At 43.9% G+C, this 26,626-nt stretch overlaps 1 protein-coding gene across 1 annotated transcript in view; it reads left to right on the top strand.

Annotated features, from left to right (window-relative positions):
- bnc2 (basonuclin 2) overlaps nt 1–26,626 on the top strand; it is a 189,788-nt gene that overhangs the window by 36,428 nt on the left and 126,734 nt on the right. The window lies entirely within an intron of this gene.

Here is a 26,626-nt window from a genome sequence, read left to right as displayed (position 1 = left end):
TATATATCAAGGACACATTGTATTCCTCATATACATATACATGGAATAAAATAGCACTTTTCTCTTTTTTTTCTCCTTTCTCCTGTCCTGTTTTATCAGGGCTGTCCTCAGGGCAAAGTGTCTTTGTGTGTGTTTGTTTGTGTGTGTGCTCTGTCATTTGGGCCTCCAGGAACCTTCCAGGCATCTCTCTAGGTCCCCAGTCCCTTTAATTCCCAGTGAATTGTGTGTGCGCGTGTGTGTGTGTGTGTGAGAGAGAGAGAGAGAGAGAGAGAGAGAAAGGAAATGCAGAGAGAGAAGTGATTTAGTCTAATTTGTGCCACAGTATTTTCTTTATCATCTCTTGTAAGTCGCTGTGAAGGCCCACGTAATTATGTTTTATGTTGAGTAAAAATTACTGTATTGTAGCTCTTTTCCCATAACAACTGTATTTTTCTTAGGAAGACACAAGGTTTTTCTGGTAAGGGGCCTGTTGGAGCAAACCGAGTGTGCGAGCATGTGTCTGCTATTGTGTGCGAGTGTGCGTACGTGTGTATTCAGGACACCGGGGTTCTTTTCAGTAATAGTCACAGGGCCAAGACATAATATTGACCATGGCTGTGTTCCCTATTCTGGTTTTGCCCATAATAAATGATGCAGATTAGAAAAGTAGAAACACATTGGGTTGATAAGTAGCCTTTGGAGCTCGCTCGCCATGCCATTGAGGAGGGAGGGGGCTCTCTTTTCTCACTTCGCCTCAATTTTAAAAGTATTGCTGTGACTCAAGGGCAGAAACACTGTGTGTGTGTTGGTGCGTGTGTGTGTGAAGTTTTAACTGTGGTCTGTGTACGTTTAGAGCGAGCGGGTGGTGAGGGTGTTTGGACTCTGAAGGAATGACGACGGTGTGTGTTGCCAAGTCCCATTTGAATATATACACAGTAGGGAACCCTCTCATTATAAACAGGAGCTCATTCTCGTGGGTGTGCGTGCGTGCACATAAAAGCACCCACACAGAGGATGGGGACAAAACACTGGAACCAGTACAGCTGGAATAAGATCATTGCTAAGTTCATATCTTGAGGCTAAGGAAAACGAAGCTAAAGTTGAAAACTGTGTGTGTGTGTTGGGAGGATATTTGTTTTAACGTGACTCCCCTTGCCATTTCAAACGGTCTCCATGAGATGAAACGCCTGTTGACACACAGTGTTGTCTTTGTGTCTCAATGTTTGTCTCCTTCTACCTTTCCACCTCATTCCCTTCTTTCTCTCTTTCATTTATATTGGGAGGGACCACTTGACCACCTGAGCAGACACACACACACACAGGACACATACACACACTTCCACACACCGAGTCGTCTCCTCTGACTCCTTCCCCTCCTCTGACATTGCTCCCTCACTCCCCTCCTGTCCCTGTCTTCTCCTTTTTCCCATAACAAATAACAGCGCAGAATTCCCCTCGCTTCTCTCCTGGGGAATTTTCATTACCGCCCAGTCCCCCTGCCCAGAAGGACTCCCCGCCTTGAACTGTTCAACAGCTGTGGTGTGGACACTCTCTTCCAAAACAAGCCCACTGTTCACAAACACCCGCCGGACTCAGGGTGGGGACTCTGTGTCAACCTCCGCTGCTCCAGAGACTGAGCTTCCCTAACATGTGGCCCACCTCAGGGCCCCCTTGCCTGGGGAGAGAGAGGCCTGACGCTGGGCCCTCACCTCTCCTTGTATTAGATTAAGAACAGCTTGTAGTAGGCCTGTGTGCGGGAGGGGAAAGATGTTAAAGGATAAATCCCATTTCCTGTGAATCATTTTTAAAGTTTTGGAGATTGTTTCTGTTGGTTATGGTAACACTGCACTCATCAAAGTAACTGTTTGATAAACCCCTCCCCCAAATACTGGTTGTCCAACATAACTTAGCAGCCGTAACTCATGGATGTGTAAAGAGAACTGGACACAGCGTTTGAGGCGGGGCCCCATTTGTTCCTATGAAAATTGCTCAATGGCACATGTAGCCAAAAGTTTGAAATCCTGGGTGTAAATTACCCAGATCTTCCAAGTTGTTGGGCCCAAAGAGCAGGCACAATACAGACTTTTGTGAGCAGAGCAGCCACTTCCAGTTTAGCGCTCTGCTAACTTGAATGGGGATAAAATGATTTAATCGTGCAGCTCCTCTAGACTTCTGTAATGCTATCAGACTGATTGGCTCAAATCCTGATAGTAAAACATGTAGTTTTGTAGGCTTTGTGGAGCTCAAAATATGTATCCACTGATTTGCAGACATCTCTGTCCCATTTTAAGTGTATGGGAAAAAGTCTGTTTGGGCCCAGTGGTATCACGTGGCAGAGCTGGTACTTGTAATTTCGCTGTTTTGCCACCACAAACATTGGCTTCAAAGCCTGGCACACTTCCTGGGAGCCTGCCATAACAAGGCATGGCAGGTCTGTTAAGCTTAAGATTTCTCCTCATGTTAAAGAGGCGTGTGTTTATCTGCTCTAAAGCAAGATGCAATTGTAAGTATGTCCTGCAAGCTAGCATACAACCCACTGAGCCTTACCCCTATGGCTAAGAGTTAGTATATAATTAATAATTTATTTTAGTTTAGTGAAAAAAATTACATTTATGACCGGCACACCAAGCTGACTTCTTGCCTGGACACATGCAGTGTTGGCCTCAACGTCATTTACAGTATGTAACCACCAAGTCCTGTCTTAGGACCAGTTATAAAAGATTTTTATTGAAAATGAGTGAGTCAGACAGCATTTTCAACCAACCCAAGGCACGTATGTTTTCTTAGTTTGCTGGCTAGCGACAGCTGTAAAAATTTGCTAGCTACAGCTACAAACGATTGCCAAGTAGAAATATGAAGTTTACTTTAGTGTACCTCTGTCTGTAATCATGTTTTGATTGGCAAATTGGCCACCATTACCATTGTACTCATTTTCGCTAGGATAGCGACAGGTATGACCTATCTTACTCTCCCTTGATTTGCCAGTGCTTGTTGCCTACGTTGGTCTGACCGTTATGTTTAGGTAAGAGGAATGGGATTGGTTTGGGTTGGGGTAAGAATGTTGGGGTAAGCCAATCAGAGGCAGCGTAAGACAGAGTAGGGCAGGTATTGTCTTTGCAGTCTTACTTAAAACAAACTGTAAAGTACATGCGCTGTGCAAGGACTGTGGAGCAAAAATAACTAAGGGGGCGGGGCTTAGCAAAAAGTCAGCCTTTGAGATCTAGGAACATGACAAACGTTACTGGGCTAAAGTCCAAAGGGGCAAAAACGAGGGTTAGGGTTGTTATAAGGGATGATTACTAGAATTCAAATTAAGAACTAAAATTAGATCAAAATTAGTAAGCCAGATACATAGATAGATAGATAGATAGATAGATAGATAGAGTCTCTGCCCCTTAGCAAGAGTAAGGCGAGGTGCAGTAATCAAAGGCGATTACTCATCACATGCTGTGACGCCCCACAGTCAAATGCAAAGCAGCTTAAATTAAAACACACTTCATTTGAATAGATGAAAACTACATGGGAGATGAGTCGCCTTGTATCCCCGCCTGGCGACATTTATTTCTGTCGGATCAGCAGAACGTGATTTGCTGGCTGGAGGGGTTTTCATAGAGGTGGCAGCGTGTTTGTTGGCTTCTCTTGGAACTCAACACTGTGTGTGTGTGTGTGTGTGTGTGTGTGTGTGTGTGTGTGTGTGTGTGTGTGTGTGTAGCTCCTATCTCAAGTCTTCTTTGGAAGAAGTTAGGAACACTTGGCAGCAATGATAATGGAAGTCCCCAGCACTTGGCTGCAGCCCCGTGTTAGTGTGTGCGTACGTGTATGTGAGTGTGTCCGTGCACGAAGGAAACGGCCCATTTGAATGTACTGGAGCTGGGATGGGATCAGTGTGTGGGAGGTATTTTGTTCATATACCAAAAATGAGATTATTAAGGAGCAGACAATGTTTGACCACAGGAACACAGCTTGTTCCCATCTTACATGAGTGTCACAGTTCATTTGTGTACTTAAAGGGATAGTTCACTGCAAAAATGAAAATTCAGTCATTGCGTCAAATTACTTCTCTTCTCACCACCATGTCAGTCAAAACTCACCGAAGCTTTAAGGAACAAAAAAAGTAGAACAAGTTACTTCCCATTGTTCCATCCAAGCTTTGTCCAAAACTATCAGCATTACTGAGGCCGTATGCAAAGTACAACACAAGTCCCAGATGAATATATAGAAAAGAATAAGGTGAATACTGGATTTGTTATCCTACAGTACAACTGTTTGGCCACACCACCGTTAACTTAGTGTTTGGGGAACTTTCTATACTTTTTGGAGCTGTGAAAGGATTCTCCCTTGTTCTGATAGTTTTAGAAAAGTTGGGAAGATACAGTGAATTAGTTTCCATCCAAATGTAGCACAGACTGTCATCATAGTTCCAGAAAATTGCCAGGAGCAAATGAGAAATAATCAGGCTATTCATATTCACTGTTTGTACTTAAAGGTAGGATCTGGAGGATTTTCAAACAAAACAAAATATAGACATATACAAATGAAATCCTGCTTAATCATCACCTATGGGCTTCTACTCATGTGTGGTGGTGACTGTTTGCAGAGCTCCTGCCCTTTAACTGTATTTTGATGTTTTTGTGAGCTCGGACCGCTTCTGGGCGGAGATTTCCCCAGCCAATGAGAGAGCGCAGGTGCTGTGCCTGAGCGTGTCTGAGCATGCACCAGCGCGAGCCTTGCCTGAACCTCTTCTGTGAAGCCTTCTTACATACCTCCGGGCTCCGTACACCCGGGAGAGTTGAGCCTGATAGGAGGGGCCAAATTTGAATGTGTGTTTACAAACAGCAACTGGAAAATCCTCCAGACCCTACCTTTAAAGTAATGCAAAGTTTGTATATAACTCATGTGATCATGAGCCAGGAGGCTGTGATGTGTGATGTGACCTGTGCACTGCAGGCTGTCCTCTGTCATATGAGGGGAGCAAAGGAGGAGGTATATTGTAAAGAGTGACAAAGTCCGCACAGGGAGGTGGTCAGGGTGGTGCAAGGGTCAAACAAACAGAGGACTGTGACCCAGGAGACCGCTGTTTGACCAGAAGTCACTGTTGACTTATTATAAGTTACTGTAAGTTGTATAAGTTATTTTGTTACCTATGCAACATAAGCCCCTTGCACACATGCACTGCAAACCTGGAGTCATCTAGACTTTACCCAGAGCTGTAAGTAAGAGCGCAAATATCCGAATCAGTTGGATTGTACATTCAATGGATTTTACCCTGCCAGCTCCCTGATACAAAGTCCATGTAATCTCCAACTGAGCTCATGTGAGAATAGAGCAGCTAACTGTATGCAGAATTCACAGCAAGCAAGTGGGCATGTTTATGACGTTTCTATTGTGCGAAACTGGAAGAAAACAAACATCCAATGGTGAAGAAGAAGAAGAGGGGTCATTTACATGATGATTGCAACAAAAATGTCAAACTGGATAGATGGCAAGATTTGGGAACTTCTATCGGTAAGGGCCAAGGAAGAAATCATAAGATATAATAAATGATCAGTACGAGAAATTGCAAACTGGCTACTTAACCGCGGTGTAATTCACATTATGTCCTGCCTCCTGCACGCTTTACCCAGGTGACACCGCTTGCCTAAACCAAACGAATTTCCAGTAGGTTAGAACGTTTCTGAAACAGACAATCTCCTGTTGTGTGCTTAATATATGAAAGGGAAATTCTGCACAATGTCCGGACCTGATTCTCCAGATATTGTCTGAAGTTCATATGAGATAATGGCTATAATGTCACAAACCGACACCCAGCCATCATTCTTCTCCCAAACTTAACCAGAATATGATATATCATAAGATTTTATTTGAAATGATACATGTTCAATCCACTTCTGTGAATTGAATATTAAAGTTTCAGTGCTAATGAACTATTGCAGAAGATGACAGTGCAACAAGATGAAACTGAAAATACACATTAAAAAACAGGTGGATGGAAATGCATCTACAGGTTGACATATTATAATCATGATGTTCACCAAAGCAAACATTAGGCACAAGTGTGCAGGAGCAGGAGCATGGTTGAAATAATAATAAGAAACCTTTATTAGTTACATGGATAATTCATGAGACGTAAAAAAAAAAAAACCTGACCAGTTTTGACCTGAGTGCAGTGCTTACTCTTTAAGCACACAGCTTTCATTTTAACATACTATAATCCTGTTACTCAGCCCAGTTATCAATGAGAGAATAAGTATGGGGTTGTAGTTCGGTGAACAGGATGGTCTCAGAAGCCGGTGGGAGGTACAGTTATGTAGTGAAGTGGTTTATTTGGTTGGGAGACACCTGGCCTGAGTGGAGGAGCTCGAAACACTATAAGGCTGCTGCTGCTGACCTCTCTCCCTCCTTCTCCCCGTCCCCCCTCTCTTTCCCTCTGTACTCTTCTCTCCGGTGGACTGTTTTGCTGCTGTCCCCCCGTCTGTCTACATTCCATTCACCAGGATACCTCTCCATCCTGTCCCAGCGGAGTGTGTGTCCGTCTTTGTGTGTATGTGAGTGTGTATGTGTGCGTGTTGAAGGAGGTGGCCTACAGGCCTTGCCTCTGGTCACTTTATTAAAGTGTGTTTTAATTTACTCCTGTGCTCCTGTGAGCCCCTGCATCCTGACACACACACACACACACACACACACACACACACACACACACACGCAGCAGCCCCTCCTGAGACATGGCTTATTAACTCTGCTCCTGTCTGTCAGAGAGTTGGTGGGGGGGCCAATACTTCCGCACCACATTCCTCACTGTGGTCTGGTCACGTTGATTTTAAAAATCTTTTTAATGCAGTCGCATAGTGAGACACCCGCTGTCACGTAAATGGACAACACACAACTTAAACATGCACATATCTTTATGGCGATATGAGCAGACACATAAACCATAAACGTACAGACATATATAGTTATATGGCCCTCGGTGGAGTCTTTGTGGGGTCAGATACTGAGCTCAGCCAAAGAGCAGCAGGGCTGAATTTGTTATCCTAACAATTAACATGGTGATAATTGGTTAAATACCACTTCGCAATAATCACCATGTTTGGCAATGCAATTACCGCTAAATCAGATTCACTCGGCTTCAGAGAGCTAACACAAAGCATACGTCCTCAGATGATCTAGGAACTGATCAAATACATTTTTTTTTAGGTAACTGACAGTTTCACCATGACCTGCATGTATCTATAGTGCGTACATCTTTATCTCCCATGTCTTCCATAATTTATGTGTCTCACAGGCCCCCCCTGTACATTATTCCCCAAGTCTCTCCTCTGTCTCAGTATTAAATATGGAGGGAGCAGGAGTCTGTCTCAAAGGAAGGGAGAGAAGTCATGTTGGGCTGTCCTAAGGTCCTGGTGTGTGATGCTGGGGCCTCGGGCCCTCAACCTAGTCTCACAGCAGAGGCTTCGGGGCACAGCCAGAGGGGATTTTCTGTGTACGTTTGCAGCTGTGTGCTTGTGTGTGTGTGTGTGTGTGTGACACTGTGTTTCTATCTACCGGGGACTGTAGCAGACCTAAGCAGCATAAAATAGGATGCGTGCGGTGCATGGTTTTATGTGTATATATTTGTGTATGCACATGAATGTGTGTCACCATGGCGATGTGTGTGTCCTCTATTGAATGTAGAGTGACTGAACTGGCCTGCTTTACATGTGTCACTTGTGAGTAGCTTGTGAAAAATGTATTAAGAGGGCCAGCTGGGGTAAGAAAGGACCGGGGGAGTGAGATAGAGGGGGGAGGCAGGAGGGAGGGAGTCAGGGAGTAAGGGGCACAGCTGTAGGGGATTAATGCCCAGAGTGGAGGAGCTGGAGCTGGAGCCCAGGAATGTTCCCCAGCGCCCCCTCAAGAGGGAGGTGAAGAGGGAGGGAGTGCAAGGCAAGACAAGGGCACGGGCTACAGATGTGTCCTGTACCACACAACCTTTACGTATGTTTGTTGGAGAAGAGGTGGCGGGTGGTATTTCATCCTTGTCAGTCTTATCCACTGTCTCAATCTCCCCCCCGCCACCTTCGCCCCACCCTCTCCTCCTCAGGCACTTTGGCAGTGATCAGGCCCAGTTCACAAGACTTTTCTCCGTGCCGCTCCTCCCTGCCTGCTTTCTGTGTCACATTCTTTGTCTTGTGAGCGCCATGATTTATGGACGGACACAGGAAGCGTGAGTGTGTGCGTAATTGCACGGTTATGGTCAAGAGTAAGGAAAGGCGCATCCATCAGGCGTCCCGAGGCTGTCACTAAAATATCGATCAATTTTTTCCTCCCATGATCGCCTCGCTGTGTTCACCACACCCTGAATGGCAGCCTGAAGCTATGAAGACCGTATGAAATGATAAATTCAACAGGATATGACTTCAAGCTAGAAATTCTGTTTGTTTTTTGAAACCTTTGTGGGATTTTGTCAGAGACCTTTGGTATGTGTGATCACAAACTCAAAACTGTATTCAGTAAAGCCTGCTTGACTTTCCACTCCCTCTTGAAAGAGTTGGGTGGTGTGGCAGGAAAGGTTTCTCCCTTTACCACCTCTTACTCAGAGGAGTCCCCTCTTTGTTTCTTCGCGGACTCCGGAGCCTTTGCCTCCTGTCACTCCATCCAAACTCCCTGAGTTGACAGTCGTCAGGACCAAACCCGCTCATTTCCCCGTGACGTGTTCAATGGGGCTGCACTGATCCCCACTGACGACTCTGAAGAGGTGACCACAGCGATGGAATGGAGCGCCTGTCGTCGTGACGATAAAGCTGTCCATCCATCCTCCTGCTTGCTCACCCGTGTCTCTTGTCCTGCCATTTGGAAACCACTCTACCTGGTTCGGACAATTACCTCACGTCCACTCGTCTCCCCGTCGCTGCCTTAACTCCGCTTCCAGCCACTTAAGTTGTGATGGGCTAAAAGGGATGCTTCAGCCACCGCATGGCCCCAGCACTGTTATTAGATGCTCAGACTTTTGTTGACAGCCCATAAAAATGCTGTACCCTCTCATTGTGCGTCTGCATGTGTAAAAGTGTGCTAAAAACCATACTCCGCCTCAATGGAATTTACCACAACTGCCGGGTGTCCGTCCATTAATGTCTCCGCATGTGTTTAAGCCCTTTGTCCTTTTTGATAACCGCTTCCTGTTGAAATCGAAAGAGAAAGGGAAGCCTCTCAGTGCCACCATCCTGCCCTGTACACCTTGTCCCACCACCGTTACACTCTTCCCAGTCTGCAGCAGGGTGGGGTGAGACAGCAGGCCAGCCAGGAAGGTGCATGGCCTAACAGGGATACAGGTCTCAACACATCGCCTCTCAGTCACTGACGCTTATGCTAACACTCAACCTCCCAAGACCTGATACACTTCAGGTGCAGAACACACATTTAAATTTACACACGCACATTTACGTCAAAGAAAACTTTTCCAATGCACACACACACATTAACACAAAGTTATGCTTCCTCTCACTGTCATTAGCCATGAGACAGACTTCAAACACCAGGTGATATCATAGCAGCCTGGGAACAAACAGCGCAGTTTCCTTAATCTTCACATGACTTCGCCGGTGCTTAATTGCCAGGGAAAGTTTTAACATCTGCTTTTATTCAATAGTCTTTATTGGCATGAGTCACCCTCTAAGCTACTGCCAGCCGCTTTCTTCACCCAGCATCATGTTTAAAAAAAAAAACAGAAAAGGAAAAACTGAATTTAACCAAAAATCCTGCGCACAGAACAACTGATAAATAAATAAGGTACAAGCCAGGCTTTCATGGGCACTTAGTCGTTGGAGGAGCACGGTTTCAAAATTCCAAAGCCATGAAAAAATCAGAGGGTAACAAGGAGAGTAATGGCTGTGCTGCGATATTTATAGGAGTAATTATTAGGGGGAAATACAATTTCAAATGGGAGCAGGGGGAAGTGATGGAACTTTGAGGTTTGCATGTTGCTCCTGCATTGTCTTCTCATATAACCATGGGAGGATCATGAGACAGTGGGCCCCTGGGCACATATATGCAAAAGGCCCCACCACCTCTACAACATAGGAGCAGGACACGTGGACAGGTGCAGACTTTGTTGTGGTATTGCCTCTGATTGTTGTTGCTATGCATGTTTCTGTGGTATTGTATCTTTTGGGGTCATTTCATGTCTCTTTGGGGTTGTTTTGAGTATTTTCCTGGTCTTTCTCGTCTGTACGTGTTAATTTCAGTTACATTTTGCAGGTGGATTTTTGTCATTTCCACACTCTCAGAGTCCTGCTATTTACCAAACTGCAAGATAAAGAATTCTGATCTTGTCTTATATCCTGAATAAATTTGATAAAGTGTCCTCAATTACCTTACATAATCCAGCGCCACTAAAAGTAATTCTCCCAAATGTCTGAGTGTCAAACTGTGCAGAAGGCAGCAGCCCGCGTGGCCTGATAAACTGTTAATGGTCTGAATGGGGATCAGTAATTATTGTTCCCCATGAAGCTGAAGATGAAATTGGTCAAATTCTTTTCTTAAGACACAGATGAAGGGCCTCTGTGGACACTTTTTATGGTACTGATACAGGACAGCTCCTCTTAAGTCACTGAACCGCTCTAACCTGTGGTTATTCAGAGTGATGGTTTTCTTGTGTTTTCCACTGTGTGTGTGTGTGTGTGTGTCTATGAGTGCATGTTTCTGTGAATTTGTTGCGGCAGTGGTAAAAGCAGAGCCAGGATGTCATCATGACCTGGTCACTATGTGGGATCATGACTGAGGAAGGGAGGGAACATGGAGAGACAAAGAGAGATTAAGTCAGAGAGGTTTGGGTAAAGATGTGGTAAAAATGTTCAGTACATATGATATAGAATATTACAAGTAGATGGTAACTGACCATTTGCTATACCCCTCCCCCAAACACAGATTGTCCAATCATAGCTGAGCTAGACACGACACATGTCAAAGCAGAATACATGGGGTACCAATATGAGCAATACTAGAAGCATTAGAGGAGTTAGTAGGTGGTATCTCTTTCTTTCCAAAACCAAAACACAACAGAAAAGGAATGGTAAGGGATGAATTTAACAGTGTGTTCTGCTCTACCGTGAACCGCAACTGTTAGCATGGTAGTACTACCTACAGTAGTTACCAAGTGTTAAGTTAAATGCCTGGTCTGGATGGTATTAGTTGGGGACTAGTCTCGCTCACCAGACCCATTTCAAGAAAAAAAAAAAGGTCTGGCTGGGCCGACTCTCACTTTAAGATTGGAGAAAAAAACGCCCCGACTGCTTGTATTTCTTTCAACCAATCACAGACGTTCTGGGCGGTGCCACAGCAACGGTGCGCTTGCAAAAATATTGCCGGGGGGAAACAGGTTTTGGTGTAACAAAAATATCACCTATAGGACGCAAACCATGGCAGAAAAATGGCTACATCCCCGCAAGATCAAACACCGCAAAAGTTAGTAAAGGACGTTTTGAAAACGGTTGAAAACTGCTACACAACCGGAGGTGGTAGGGCGGGACTTCAGCGGGTGGCTCGTTCTGCCCAGTGAGAGGCTGATCTATGCAGCGAACTTCCGCCCACTCAGACTAGTTGGGGACTGCCCATTGTTCCAACAGGTCATAGTTTTGAAGCTCCAATAGTCCAGACAATGTGATCTCATCCGAGCTCGTCATATTTGGATGCTTGGTCACTATAACAATGCCAGGGGTAGCCTTTTGCGATGTATCTTGATGCAGTTGGTGGTTAGAGCCAGGAAAATATTGTATTTGACGATAGTCATGTCACTCAACTCGTGACAAAATAACTCAACACTGATTTTTAGTCATACCAGAAAACGAACACTGGTCTCCAGGGTCAAAGTCCTGTGCTTGTTGGACCAAACCACCTCCCCTCCCTCCCATTCTAAACAGGTTTCTTTAACGGAACTCCCCCAAACAGAAGCACATGACTAATTATTATGCGGAGTGACGTCATCTGACCTTCCAACTATGGCAAAGGCATGACCCGCCACACTCTGCCTCTGATTGGCAAGTATCCATTGCCATCATAGGTTGTTAGGTTTAGGCATATGGAATGAGGCTGGTTTGGGTTAGGGTAAGAATATTAGGGTAAGCCAATCATAGGAAGAGTAAGGGGGGGTCATACCTGCATCCGAAGTAGGAATGTCTGATGACATCATTCTGCATGATAATTAGCCATGTGCTTCTGTTTTGGGAGAGTGTGTTACTATTTTCAGAGAAACAGCTCTTTCGTTTACTTTCAAGATACTAGGTTGTCGGACAAATGGCCTTTCGGTCCAATGGACATTTAAACTACTGGAGCCTTGGAATTACGAGCCGTCAAAACAATGGCATAACACCTTCAGAGCTTATGGTAACGTTAGCAGCTCTGTCCTGTTCATTATTGGATTTACACTCCAGCAGCACCGGCCAACGCTACTTGAGACAGTGTTAGCTTGCCAAACGCATCAGTTAGCCTTCACCCTAAAAGCTTCTTCTCTTGCAGCATTTGTGAAAGTGCAACAATACAGCCACTGTTACACCGGAAATCTCTAATTATCCAGGTCAAACTTATCTTTAAGATAATGCACATTCAACCTTTATTCCATTAACTTACAGTCAAAACCACGTTGCCCAGAAATATCTGATACATCTGGCAATCCTGTGATTTGACACTGAGCCAAGGAATTTGAACAGTGACGAAAAACAGGGAGAGGTTGATAAAAAAGGGAAATGATCTTTGAGGAAAGGTTAAAACTGACTGAAGGGTGAAGCGTCACTTGTCAGGGGCAGTTAAACGTAAAGGTGTAATCAAAAAAGGACAAAATGAGTGCAGGCAGAAAGAGTAGAAAGTTAAAAAAAAGGTGGGTAAAAGTGAGTAAAGGGAAAAAAGAAAGAATCAGACAGGAGGGCTGGGTGGAGTGTTTTTAGGTGTCTGGCTGTAACAGCATGGGTCTCTCCCCTGACACCTCCACAACTTATCATCCCCGCATTCCTGCACAGGGACACTCCCCTGCCCACTGACACTCCACTCTGTGTGTGTGCGCGCATATGTGTGTGTGCTGTTTTAAGTGAAAGGGCACGTTGGCCTCCCTCTCCCAGGACATCTGGCTGCAGAAGGAGGGTTTGTGTAAGACATGTTTATGTATGTTTGTGTGTGTGTATGTATGTGTGTGTGTGAGAGAGAGAGAGCAAAGTGAAAGAGAAAAGCAACAAAGTAGCAAAGAATAGAAAGAAGAAAGCTGTTTTGTGAGTGTGTCACAAACACAATTTCCCTTCACCACCTTTGCAGGGCCTGAGGTTGTGGCAGAGAGTACAGAAAACATCTCAGGGATTTCCTGCCATTCAAAGCAGCCCCTGAGTCCCTTCTCCACTCCAACCTCACATTCTGTCCACCTCCTTGAAGCTCTTGAAGTGAGGGGTGTGGCTGCAGACAGGCCCTCGTTAATTCATTAAGGCATCCAGTCTGTGTGTGCGCGTGTGTGTGTATGTGTGAGTGAGTGTGTATGAGGGGCGGGCTGAAGGAAGCTCTCTGTGAACTTTACTGATTACAGCAGAAGTGATGTGTGTTGTTACAGCAGCTTAGTAGACAATGCGATGTTGTGCAATGACAGAGGTGGAACTTTGGCTGTCTCTGACCTGCTTTTCATTCAGACGCAGAGTTTCAGGCCCAAATACTATCTGGTTATCTTAACTGGTGATCCCAATAAAACTTCTCCTTGTATTATTTTCATGTTACCTACCAACTAAATGAAAAAGGTTACCTAAAGTTTTGTTAGTGTTACATTAAACGTTGACACAAAGTCAACAGAACTGTCACTGAAAGGGGGATTCTGTTCCTCAGACAGACTTTAATTTTGGGTTAAGTTGATTGTTTTTTCTCCTGTTAGTGAGCATTTTGGGTCTTAAAGTACACAATAAGCAGTCCAGTGTTTGAATTAGGAAAGTAGAAAAATAAATGACAAAATGCAGAAGTTATAAAGTAACAAATAACTGATTATGAATAACTAAAAACAAAAACTTGTTGAAATTGCGATATTAAATTTTCAACTACTACTGTCGCAAGCAAATGTGCTAAGCTTTATCAATGATATTGATCTCAATATTTCGCTCACATTTATGAGGACTAGGGTTGCAATGGTATGAGATTGTCCTGGTACAATAACCATCTCAGAAAATATCACCATTTCATGGTATTGGAGAATTATTATTATTATAATCAGTCAATGTTCAAGGTTCAATTAATTGTCATTCAAACATGTTAAAAACATGAGGGAATGAAAGTCATTACTCAGGTCCAGCAGCGTACAGAATAAATAACATTTTCAGAATGACCCTTACAGGAAAATGAAATTGGAAGGGTTATCTTTGGTTGAACAAACATTTTATCACTATAATTGAAACTTGAAACCATTTTGTTAACAGGAGAGGAAAATAAGTCATTCAGTTGCATTTTTTGTCAATACTGTTGATAAGTAAATGTACACAGTATGATAACAGTCAATTTTCATATCATGGTATATTTTGAAACCAGTATATCGCTGCAATCCTAATGAGGACTGGTGCGGTGCCTGCCTATCTGAACAGGCTGATTGCTTGGCATCCAGTATTACTCGAGAACCGCTCACCCAAACAATGACACACTTGACACTGTGTTTCCTGGGGTTCTGAGCAATACATCTGCCATATCATGGTTTGCATCTGTCAACAATGCTAGAGTATGCACATCATTTTGTTGCAAAGGCTCACATGAACATTTTATGGCCTCAATAAAGTCAAAGCCCGGCTATTTCTGGAAGCCAAAGCGTTCATTCCAAAAGTTACATCACTGATGCTTGAAGTGTTTGCTGCAATGTAACATCTCCAGTTTCTCTTTCTTCATCTGTTCTTGAATGTGCTGTAGTAAGGAACGGAGAGAGATCTGTACCCAGAGTGCTGTTTGGTGGTGTGTTAATTAATAGTGGTCCCCTCTTAGTACTCTACACAGTGTGTACATGAGGCACTACTAATAAATATGTCCCACAGATCTTAAGAGCTGACGCTCGACTGCAGTTCCTTTGGTGTGAAGACGACTGGATGAATCAGAGGACAGACAGACAGACAGACAGATAGGAACTCCTTCCATTTTAGGCATTATATCTTCATAAATGAGCTAAATTGGTTAATTTTTCGATAGAAAAGTAGGTAGGCTTACTTGGAAGTTAATTCTAACCAACTGGCTGAACAAATGAATCCCGACAGTATGTAAATGACAATAAACTGGATCATTTAATCTAATTGTATTGATGCAGAAACAAGACAATTTTCTATTTCTCATGTAGAGATAATCTCAATTATAACTGCAATATTAGTCAAAAAACTAAAATTTCCTCAAATGATCCAGCCCAAAAAGTAATCTATTACTTGCAGCATTGCAGCATAACTACCCAGAAATAGTCCGAAGTTACATGGGGGATCTTTTGCGTATGAATCATATCGGATTACAATGTGAAAATACGTGTTAAATATACCTGTATTTAAGTTAATAGGGGATTTTATTCTGGGGTCTCTGTGACCCAGACAGCTCCAGTGTTTTGCCGCCTCTCTCAGAGACAGCCTCCTAATTGCACATGAGTGTGGACTGCTGTGTTTCTTTGAGTCACTGGCTGGCTGCTGTCAACATGTGGCTCTACAGTCACCAGAGCCGGAGGGCACAAAAGCTCTGATAGAACTGCTGTTGGCACAACAGAGGGCTGGGGGAGCGGGTGGCTCTGCAAAGTTATCTCTTTGAAAGGAAAGTGTGTGTGCGTGCGGTTGTAGCTACAGGGAGTGTGTGTTGTTTTATGAGCGCTCCTTCCCATCCCAGCCGCCTATAGCTTTGCTTTTAGACTGTGATTAATAGGGGCTGGAGAAGGCCATCACAGAAATGCAACTTTGCACAACTATTAAATGTTTGCTGTGCTCTGCAGGAGTGAGCGTGAAACCGCTCCTAATGTGATCACTTTGTGTAAAACACTGCACAGTAGTATGTTTAAATAACGCAACTTCAATTAATATATTTGAAATCGTTTTGTGTATAAGAGCTACACAGGAATGTAGATATGTTTCAGGGTGTTACATTTAGTCTTGTGTCTTGGAGTTGCAGCAGAGTTGTTGGCACTTTGTCTAATTTCTGGACATTGTCTTTTCTTACTCAACCCTGCCTGACATGCTGGTCCCATGGTCCGTCCTGTGTGTGTCTGCGCATGATTTTTTTGTTTGCAAATGTGTATATGTTTGTGTATATATGAGTGTAAGAGTGTGTGTGTCTGTGTGTGTGTGTGTGTGCCAAGCCCCTGTGCCCTCCCCTGTGCCCTCCCCTGTCTCCACGCCTGGATGCTAACCGCTAGTGAAGGCTAGCCAATTATCCCCAATCAAGCTACCCTCTCTGGAACTGGCGCGAGAGGAAGCTCCCACTAGAGCTTATACTAGTCATTATGGGGCACATCCTGACATTAACTTTTTTCTTTTTCCTCCTTGACTACATCTTTCTTTCTTTCTTTCTTTCTTTCTTTCTTTCTTTCTTTCTTTCTTTCTTTCTTTCTATTCTGTCTTTCTTGCTCTTTCTTTTTCTTTCCTCCATTCCCACTTTGTCTCTCACTTTCTCTCCCTCCTGCCCCTAACTGAAGGCCTGATGCAGCCATTGCTGAAGCGAAGCGGCAATCAAACACACAAACTAAAAGCACATGGGTGCTAATTCATGCCTTCCTAATAATGCATTAAGGAAATTTGGGGTTGATGATGGAGGGAAGAAGCGTAGGCCATGCGTGACGTCATTTGCAGAAGAGGAATGTGTGTTTTTTGTGTGTGTCAACTAGAGATGCAGATTGCCTGTTATTGCTTGAAAAATTATGTGTGTAGGTGTGTGTGTGTGTGTGTGTGTGTTTACCTACGGGGAATAGGGCATGGAGGAGGTGAATTCTGGGAAGTGTCACCCCCACACACACTTCTCCTCCCCTCTAGAGACTCAGAGACAGATTGGACTGAAATCAACCCAGGTAATTTACCCGCATAGAGACAGATTAGTTCTTTCCTCCTGCCTGTATTTTTTTCGTACTCTTTCTTGTCTCTTAAACTTTCTAAAATCTTTGCTCGGGGACCTAATTTGCAGTCCTCAGTCCGGGCGGAGGGCTCCATGTTTGATGTAAACTGTAAGGTGACATCGCTTCGTCTGTGCTCAGCCAGATCAGCAAGCAGCAGGAGAGAGACAGACCAGGCAAGGTGTGGTGCCTGTAGGTGATCCACTTCATTCTGCTCCTGTCTTGTCCTGACAGGACCAGCATTAAATGGAGGGAGTCAGTGACGGAGCAGTGACAGGCCCAACCCTCCCCCTGGGTGAATGTGTGTGAGTGTGTGTGTGTGTGTAAAAGCCATCATGCAAGTCATTTGCATTTTTCTGTCTTTCAGTGGGACCTGACAACTGAATGGCACTTGAATGGCACTTTTTTCCCACCGCTCATCAAGCGGTGGCCGCGTTACGTTAATGACAGTTGCAATAAAATGCACTTTCATTTAATTTCCATATATAGTACTTATGTGTCAAAGAGCAGGGGGCGTGTGCAAAGCTACACACTTGAGATCAGCTTATCAATCATCACACTATTTTAGAAATTTTCACCACATGTAGATATCATAGAGGGTTACATTTTGCATGTGAGATCAATGAAAAGGTGAAAGCCATCAAAGGAGTTGACAGTTGATATAAAACACTTCCACTTCTACGTGTGCTGTTTTATATACACTTCAGACGCATGCCTCTGTCCTCATAGTGATTGTATGTGTATGTGTGTGTGTTTGTGTGTGTGTGTGTTTGGGGTCGGCATCCAACAAATGTCTGAAGATAAGCTCTTCTCTCTCTCCCCTCTTGCTCTCTGTCTCTATTTCAAGCCAATTAGGTGTGTCTTTTAGCAGAGATTTGGAGTATAAGTTGAACATCAGCTCCCTTCATTGTTGAAAGGCACATCTCAAATTAGTGAGCACCACACACTCCCCCCCACCCCGACACCTCCTGCCTAGCCTATCACCATCTTTCCCTCCTTTGCTCCTGTGAAGACACAGAGGCCCCCAGGGCCCTGAAATGTCTCCACATGCTGGAAATTGAATCAAACGGCATCAATCAGGACACCCTTTTTTCCTCCCCCCCTTTCACTCCTTCTTCCTTTCCCCTTTCTTTTTTTTGGTCTGTGTTTGGTGTCTCTAAGCAGTCTGCCAGGGTATATAAACAGCACCACTAGGAAGCACAATTGCATATGAAGTGAAACAGGAGAACTATAAAGGATTTTTTAAGGCTGCTGATGCTTTGAATTAGTGTTCGTTCATCTAAGTCAGATCGCAGGCGGCACTTTTTTATTTCAAGTATTCTGTCGGCCCAGTGTCTTATAAACACCATCCCGCTGACAGACACACACACACACTCACACACACACACACACACACACACGCAGTGATATTATTATCCACCTCTTCTGTGGCTCTCTGCTGTAAAATGAGTTTGCCCCAACTCCATTAAAACCCGCGCCAGCCGCTCCCCTGACGCTGCCGCCCTATTTGCATGTGCTAGTGAGCCACTCCACGGAACAAAGGATCTCCTCTCTTCCTCCTCTCCTCCTTCACTCCGTCCCACTGGAATGCACGATAAGTGGGCAGATGACATTCACGGAGAAAGACTGCAATAAAGTGACTCTCCCTCCATCTCTTCCTTTCCCCTTTTCTCTTCCTCTATCACTCCCTCCTCAGTGTGCCACCCCATCAGAGGCGGAAAGGGGTTATTGCGAATGACACGGGCAAATCAGCAGTAAATGGGCGCTAATTTGATTGACATCTGGGCTGCTGTCACCGAGGCGGGCGAGGACAGGCCCCAGCCAGCAGACAGCGAGCGGCGTTTACCCAGTGCACAAAAAGCCAGCTTTCAACTAAATCACTTCTTGTCCGGTGGGCCCTGCCTCCTCGTCCCACTCTCCCTTTCCTTCGCTCCTCCTGTATCTCCCTCCCTGCCTCCCGCCACCCACCGCCGACCGACTTGCCAGATTCTAATTGCGTGTGTCCTTCCTCTCAGTGCAATTTTCCCATTACCGCCACAAGAGCAGCCGCACAGCTCATCTGAAGCGAGGTTGTCTCCGAAATATGTACCTCCAGGTTAACCCTTCGCTATCTTTACAAAGCCTCCTGCAAGCGGAGGCTGCATGGTGGAGATGGACAGTGTGTTATATTGTGTTTGTGGTTTTGGTTTTAATAAAGAAATGGCATTGGTTTTTCACAGAAATGACACAGAAATTCTACTTTTGATTGTTTTTATGCAGTTTGGTTCACAGCTCTTGCTAACAAATTAAATCAGCTCATTGTGTTTAAAAATAAAAGTCTAACTTCTTTGTTTTCTTTCTTCCCCCCATGTGCTCCTGCTGCTATCGCTCCATCACAAAGGTAAGTTTCCTTTTTTCGTCTTTGTTCTCCCATCAGACATGTAAGTGATAGGGCCTCAGAGTCCACCCGTTAGCTTTTATGCTAGGTTAAAAGGTACCAACATGCATGTTGACTTACAGGCCATATGCTCATCCATCTCCAGTCACAATCAAAGCATGTTTAATTCAGAGCATCAAGCCTCTCTCTCTCCCTCTTTAATTTCCCACTTCTCTGTCTCTCTGTATCTTTCTGTTCCCCCCACTTCTTTATGTATGTCTGTGATGGTAGATTGTGCCAACAGCAATGCCCAGGGCAAACAGCAGAGGCACACATGGCAATGAAATGCTAATAAGTGTCATTTCAACACACACAATTCACAAAGGTGTTTTGTGTATGTGTGTGCATGCACAGGCATGTGAATGAGTGTTTGTGTGAATGTGTGTGCATGGGGATGTGCATAAGCTAAATGTCATTGTGTAAGGACAAGTTTAAAGTGTAAGTAAAGTAAAATATATAAAGTTTCCAGGGCTGTTCCCTACTTAGAGTTATGTCAGTCAAATCAGATATGGCTGTTTATTCATCTTTTTATAGATTGTGAGAGTTTGTAAGGATGTTCAGGGTAAACAAGCCAAGTTAATGTATGCTAACCATGCTAACGACGGATCAGAAATGCGCAACATTTTTCTTCCGACATTCAAACGAAAAGCAGAGACTGTATCCTATTAAGTTGCTGTGAACTGTAAATTCATCACTTCTAAGCACAAGGCTGAAGATAACGTTATCTCAGAGTCTGACAAGGCAAAGCCTTTCTTCCGCTGGCCAGCTGCCTCCGTCTCACTCAGACTCACCCTGTGTTTGCGTCCGAAGCCGCCTGTATACCAGAGAGCAACATGAAAGTGAGGAGCGCCCACTCTGCAGCTACATCATGGGATTGAAATGTCCCCAGAAGTGTACTGACTGACTTGAAAAACATAACAAAACAAGAAAAAATCCAATTGCTTGACTTGAACAAATCTCAGTTGACTGAGGGGTCTCTCAGTGATGATACGCACCATCTACTTTCATGCAGCAGCCCTTAAAGATACACATATATATATTATAACTTTAATAAAAGAAACTTTACTGTGACAGTGACACAAATGAAAAGATGCTGAACACCAGGAGGTTTGTGTGCATGCACTGGACACTACTTTGCACTGGTGAAGTGTCATTTTCCTCAGATGCCGTAAGTTTTTCCCTCCTTGTGTGTGCATCACTGGCAGAGGAACTTCTGCAGAGAAGTGCACAGTTTTCCAGCTGATACACTGTCTGTCATCAGGAGGGTCGGAGGCATTCTAGTACCGCTATGAACATGCGCCGCTTTCTTAGATACATGGAAATCTAAAGACAATTAAAGCTCCTCTTTCAGTTCTGCATCACTGAACCTCCTCAGGACCGCGTATCTCCACAAACCCACTGTCCATATCTTCATCCAAAAACAGCAAGTTAGCGGAGTGAGAAGGAGATGAAGCTGCATGCTTCATCGCCCTCTTTTCAACATATCTGGCCAAAGTAGCACCTGAAGCGTCAGTTTTCACTGCAGTAGAGGTACAGTAGACCTGTAGCTGTATTAACTGACATGGTGTTTTAGTATTGCTAATGAAACTGTCTTAAGTTTTACCAGAAACTAAACAAATGAATCTGCATATTTAAGGATAATAAGCAGGACGATAATTGGAGAAGTTAGTTTATGTACAGGGTTATTGTTGGATTTAAACAGCACTAAATGCAATGCAACTTAATAATCACTTGGGTAAAAGGGAGCCACCATGCCCTCTACAAATTACACTTGACTGTGCCTTAATTTACCATAACAGATGAATAATGCTGGTGAAACCAACCTGATTTATTAACTAAATTACCTTAATTATAGTATGCACTAACCCTTTTTATGTGACAGTGGTGTCAAGTGACTTGAAATAAACAAGGACCTTGTATAAAAAGTTAATTAAAAGCTTCCTTTTTTGCTTGTCAGGTGTAAAAATGGCACAAATAAATATAAATGCTAAGTATCTTTATAATAGAAAAATATTAAAACTCAAGGTAAAAAAACTAGCAGCTTTGATTGCCAGAATTTTACTGTAATAAATACAGAGGAACATAAATATATTAGTGCTCATAAGTGTAGGTTTCAGGGGGGGATGCAGGGGACATGTACCCTTCAATATTTAGATCATCTGCATTTGTGCTCACTAATAGAAACATGAAAGTAGCTAAGGACTTTGTTTAGACAAAATAAAAGATATATTGATGCAGAAAAATTCACCAGAATGCAAGAAATTAAACCTTTTGATGGTCAAAGTCAACCTCCAAATCTCCCATGAAACGAAACCTATGCCCCTGTGATTACACAAAACATTGTCGCCACTGTTTGGCCTCTGCCTCGTGGTGTTAGCCCTGACACTGCCCTATGAAGCTGACATTGTTCCTCATTATTTATGTACTAGTTTACTACAGTAGCACACTTTATGCAATAATACAGCACACATCTTGTGTGTCTTGGGGAAGTGTTGCATCGAGGAAAAGAACAGGGGTGGCATTGGGGACTGAGTGCCCTGGGGCCAGACCTGCACTAGATGGATTAAACAACCCTACACACACACGCGCGCGCACACAGACACAGACACGGACATGCCATTAAAGGAATAAAACCATGTTTTTGCTTTGTAAAAACTCTGCTCAGTATATTGAATTCTTGAGAGCTGGAAGAGATAAATCCAGGATGTGAGCAAGCGAGGAAACAAGGTTGTCCATTAGTCAGCTGCTGTGATAGTCTAAAGAAGCCACCCCTGGCCCTTAATGGCTTCTCAGCAATAATTGCTACACTACCTCCTCTGTTCCTATTCACTGCTACGTGACATGCTTTTGCTGGAGCCACTGCTGCACATGTCCACATCCTAGTTCTAGTCAAAGCATCCCAGAGGAGCATTGTGCTTTACAAGTATTGCTGTAAAAAGAGAGGGTCCAGGTAAAGATGGGACTCTGAAAAGAAGGTCTTTTTTTTTGCCGCCTCAGTCTCTTTCCTGCCCTCTACCACATTTATTTAGCTCTCCCCTCACCCTCTCCTTTAGTCTCTTGGCTGCAAGCTGTATTGATGTAGAAAGTTAGAGGCTCTCAACGTGTGAAGGGCCACGTTTCTCACATCTACTCTTCAGGTAAGGTAATGGTTTGGATATGCTAAATGTTTTGGGGACTCTTCGGGGTTTCTTGATAAAGTTCTGACCCTTTTCCCCATCATCACACAATGAAATAGCCTACTTCTCTAGCAGCTTGTGTTGCTATAAGGGTCCTTATACTTATCTGATGTGTATGTGTTTATATGTGTGTGTGTGTGTGTGTGTGTGTGTGTGTGTGAGTGAGAGAGAGAGAGAGAGAGAGAGAGAGAGAGAGAGAGACAGGAAGACAGAACAAGAGAGAGAGACAGGGATGAATGGAGAGTCTCACAGGTCCTCCAACTCAGCCCAGGTTAATGGAAACCATTATCACACACAGCCACTCTGTCTGTACAATCAGAGCCTCTCTCTCTGAGGGAGGCACTTTGTCACACACACACACACACACACACACACACATACAGAATATATTTGTGCCATATTCGTCAGTCTTACTTGTTTAGCTTTCTACTGTACAAGCTGCTCCTAAGCCTGTGCAGGAGAGGCTAATTGTTTTAGCATGTAGCTGCCACTCTTATTTTGGGCACTAAGAAACACTAGGGGTCATTTTACTGAGATGAGTCAGAAACCGTTAGCTAGCAGGCCTGACTCAAATCTCCCCGCTTTCTCTTTTGTTCTACTCAGAGGGTTTTTTTCTCCAGCTTCCTGAACCTGAAAAAGCTTTCATATCAAGCAGCAAATGTGGCCCAACAAACAGTTTTTCTTCTTGAAAAAGAAAAGAAACAAACGCCGCAGTGACATAGATTTGCCTGCTACATTCGCTGCGAGGCACAAGGCAGCATCAAACATTTAGCAACATGTGAGCCACACTTAAAAGAGCCTAACAGTTGTTTGCTGTGGAAAAATTTGGACAGTTTTGTTTGTCTATATTCATGCCACTGAGCAGAGGGTGTAAAGAAATGTAGTGATTCTTTTGAAACGTGCCATCCTCCCACAGTGGCTTGATTGCTGAAGGCACAGTGAGGTGAAATGTCATATCCAGTCTATCTCTGTTTGCCACATGTGTATTTAAGAGTATCTGCATGGCCTTGAATAAGTGTTTCAGTGTATAAAGCCTCAGTGAAGCCCAAACTTCCAAAAAGAACTGCAAGAAAACTCAATTCAAGGGAGTATTATCATTATGTTATGATAATGATGGAAATGATGGGAAAGAGAGGAGGGGTGACATGAAACAGAAACCCCTGGCTGGACTTGAATCTCAAACATATGAATTGCACGATCAGTGTCATCGACCCCGAAGAGCATAGGTTTTGTTTTAACATGGGGGAACATTTTGAGCATCAAATGATTCATTTCCTGCGATCTGGTGATTTTTGAAAGCACCAAATTGTGCCTTTTCTGCATTCATTTATTGTGTAAATCTCTTTAATTTTGTCAAAATAAAAGTCCCCTGCGATTTTTATGTTATTTTGGCGGTGGGGGACAAATTCACATATTCCAAATATTAAATAGAATGTGTTCCCTGCGTCACCCCTGAAGTCTACATCCACGTTGATCGCTATAGTCCATCAGAACACCACAAAATTACCAAACTAATTCATTCACTTCATTTGTCCAGAAAGTTATGCTGATTTTTACATCAAATCATAAAGTAATGTCATTTTTTATTTAATATTTATGCTTTCCAATTTGCCACAAGCCCAAGACAACTGTAGGTTAACTGTCATCATCGTAGCAAACTGAGCCCAGTCGAGTGATGAGCTACGACCAAAGCTGGATTACCAACCCCGCGAATTAGGCACTAGAACCCACGGGGCCCTGACAGGAAAACAGATATATGTCTGCTGGTTTGTGGTAATTTGATGACTGGGAAAATATTAAGATTATGCAGCACCAAACCACAATATCAACTGACATGAAGAGTTCCTCACGGTAGGTCTTATGCTTTATTTTGTCATCTTGAGGCCCAATTCTAGTCCTTGTGCGCCGAAATTCATCATTGTTGCAAATTCCTTCTGTGTGTAATCATATTACCATATAACCAACCTGGGGCCAGGTGGTACTCCAGTGTAAGAAAGAACGGTTGGAGTAATGGACGATTAACTGGGCCCAACAGATAATTTTTGCCTGGGGGGTTCTGGAACCGGGAATCTGGCCATGGCTATGAGAAAGAACAGGAAGGGTAGTGTATGTGTTTTTTAATGCTGCATGTCCACTACATGGTTTGGCACAGCTCTAACCCAGCTCACTCTTTTTAGGTTTTCCATCAGCAAAAGTTGTGGATAGTACCTGGAACTTTTTGGTACCATCTCGGTCAAGGTTCCAAGCTGAGCTGAGCCAATACTAGATAGTGGAGTCAAAACACAGAGAATTGTCAATAGAATCATCATGTGTGCGACACAGGACATCCTGCACACACCCGCCATTTTTACATAGCCAAGCCATAGTCAATAGTGACGCAGAGCTTAAAAAGTGGCAGCCCACAAAGCTATGCCGTACAAAGTTCAGATGTTCCTTTGTTTGGTTGCAGATGAAAGGATTCAGCAAAAATCTCGGCATTTTCACATGGCATCGCTATGGCGATCAGCTGAGAATCCTGCCCACACTGAGGGGGTACTACCCGCAGTGGAGAACAAAACAGTGAAAACGACCTGGAACCAGAAGTGCGTCATGTTGAGCTGAACCATGCAGTGGAAATGCGGCATTAGAAAGTATAGATCACAGCAAAAGAGGGCAGGGGATGATAGGTGCTGTGCCACTGTTCCAACGGCCCAAAATTTCGAAGACCCATTGTTCTGAAATGTCCCATTGGTACGAAACCCCATTTCTCCGACAGCCTGTTATCCCAAAAACAAACGCTCATAGCTCCAAAATCCTGTTTCTCGGAAAATACCCACTCCCTTCAGTTAGTTTCAGTTTCCCAGCGCTGTTTCAGCCAACAATCCTGGATGTTTTTCACCAACCCATCACTGCTTTTCCAGCAAATTCTGTGCCATCAAACATGGGTGTTTTAAGCCAAAACATGATCTTTTGTAACCATTATCAAGTGGTTTTGGTGGCTAAACCTAACCACACCTTCACCACAGAGTTGTTGACAAATGTAAGGCATCCATGGTTTACAGACACGTACAATGCGAACATTTTTTTCTGGTGATTGGGTTGTCTAACAGCAGGGAGTGTGAAATTTGTGGGACTCTGGAGCAATGGGTGCTCGTTTTTGGGATAACAGGCTGTCGGAGGAATGGGCTTTTGGTCCAATAGTACATTTTTCGGACTAACAGAGCTTCCTAATTTTGGCCGTCCGAACAATGGGCAGTCCCCAAAGGATAACACTGATAAGGGGGAAAATTACAATGATGCATAACACACACCCTGCCATGCTGTATGGGTTTCTTGGGAGTGGTGTTTTTTAAAATGCTAAAAAATTATGCTAAAATCACACAGGGTTAAAAATTAACAGTAAGTTTAACCTGATGAAAGAAAACTTGAAAGAGAAACTGCACCGATGCATCAGTTACAAAAGTTACACTCTGTAGTCGTGTGTCTGTTGAATACATTTTTTGTCCAGCTTCCTAACTGTAAGCAGCATGTATATTTGTGTATGGACACATGCCACTGTCTCTTTGTTGATCCCGTCTCAATCAGAGAAACGTCGACCCATCACAAAAGCCACAATATTGCCTTGTAAACACATGTATACACACACACACACACACACACACACACACACACACACACGTACACACACACTCATGCGGAGCAGTAACCCTGCGTTCCCCTGTAAACAGTTTACAGTGCTTTCTCTCTCCCTTATGCAGACACAGGCCAAAGCGTCAGTGTTGTGTTCAGCTAATCCCACTGTTTAGGCTTTGTTGGCGGCCTCTAGCTACGGACTATGCATGACCTGAGGGGGAAAAAGTGTCTCATTTGTGTGTATGCGCGGGCTTGGTTGTGTCACATACATTAAGGACCCCCCTCTTTACCTCCCTGCCCTGCACTTATCTTCATCTATATCAATCTCATAGTTTGTTTGGGTTCTGTCTCTCGTCTGTGCATCCCTCTGCCCCTCCCCAACCTCATTTGTTTAGCCGAGCTTGT

This window comes from Epinephelus moara, chromosome 5 (genome assembly GCF_006386435.1).
Source record: "Epinephelus moara isolate mb chromosome 5, YSFRI_EMoa_1.0, whole genome shotgun sequence".
Classification (NCBI taxonomy): domain Eukaryota; kingdom Metazoa; phylum Chordata; class Actinopteri; order Perciformes; family Serranidae; genus Epinephelus; species Epinephelus moara.
This window is presented reverse-complemented; position numbering and strand designations above follow the sequence as displayed.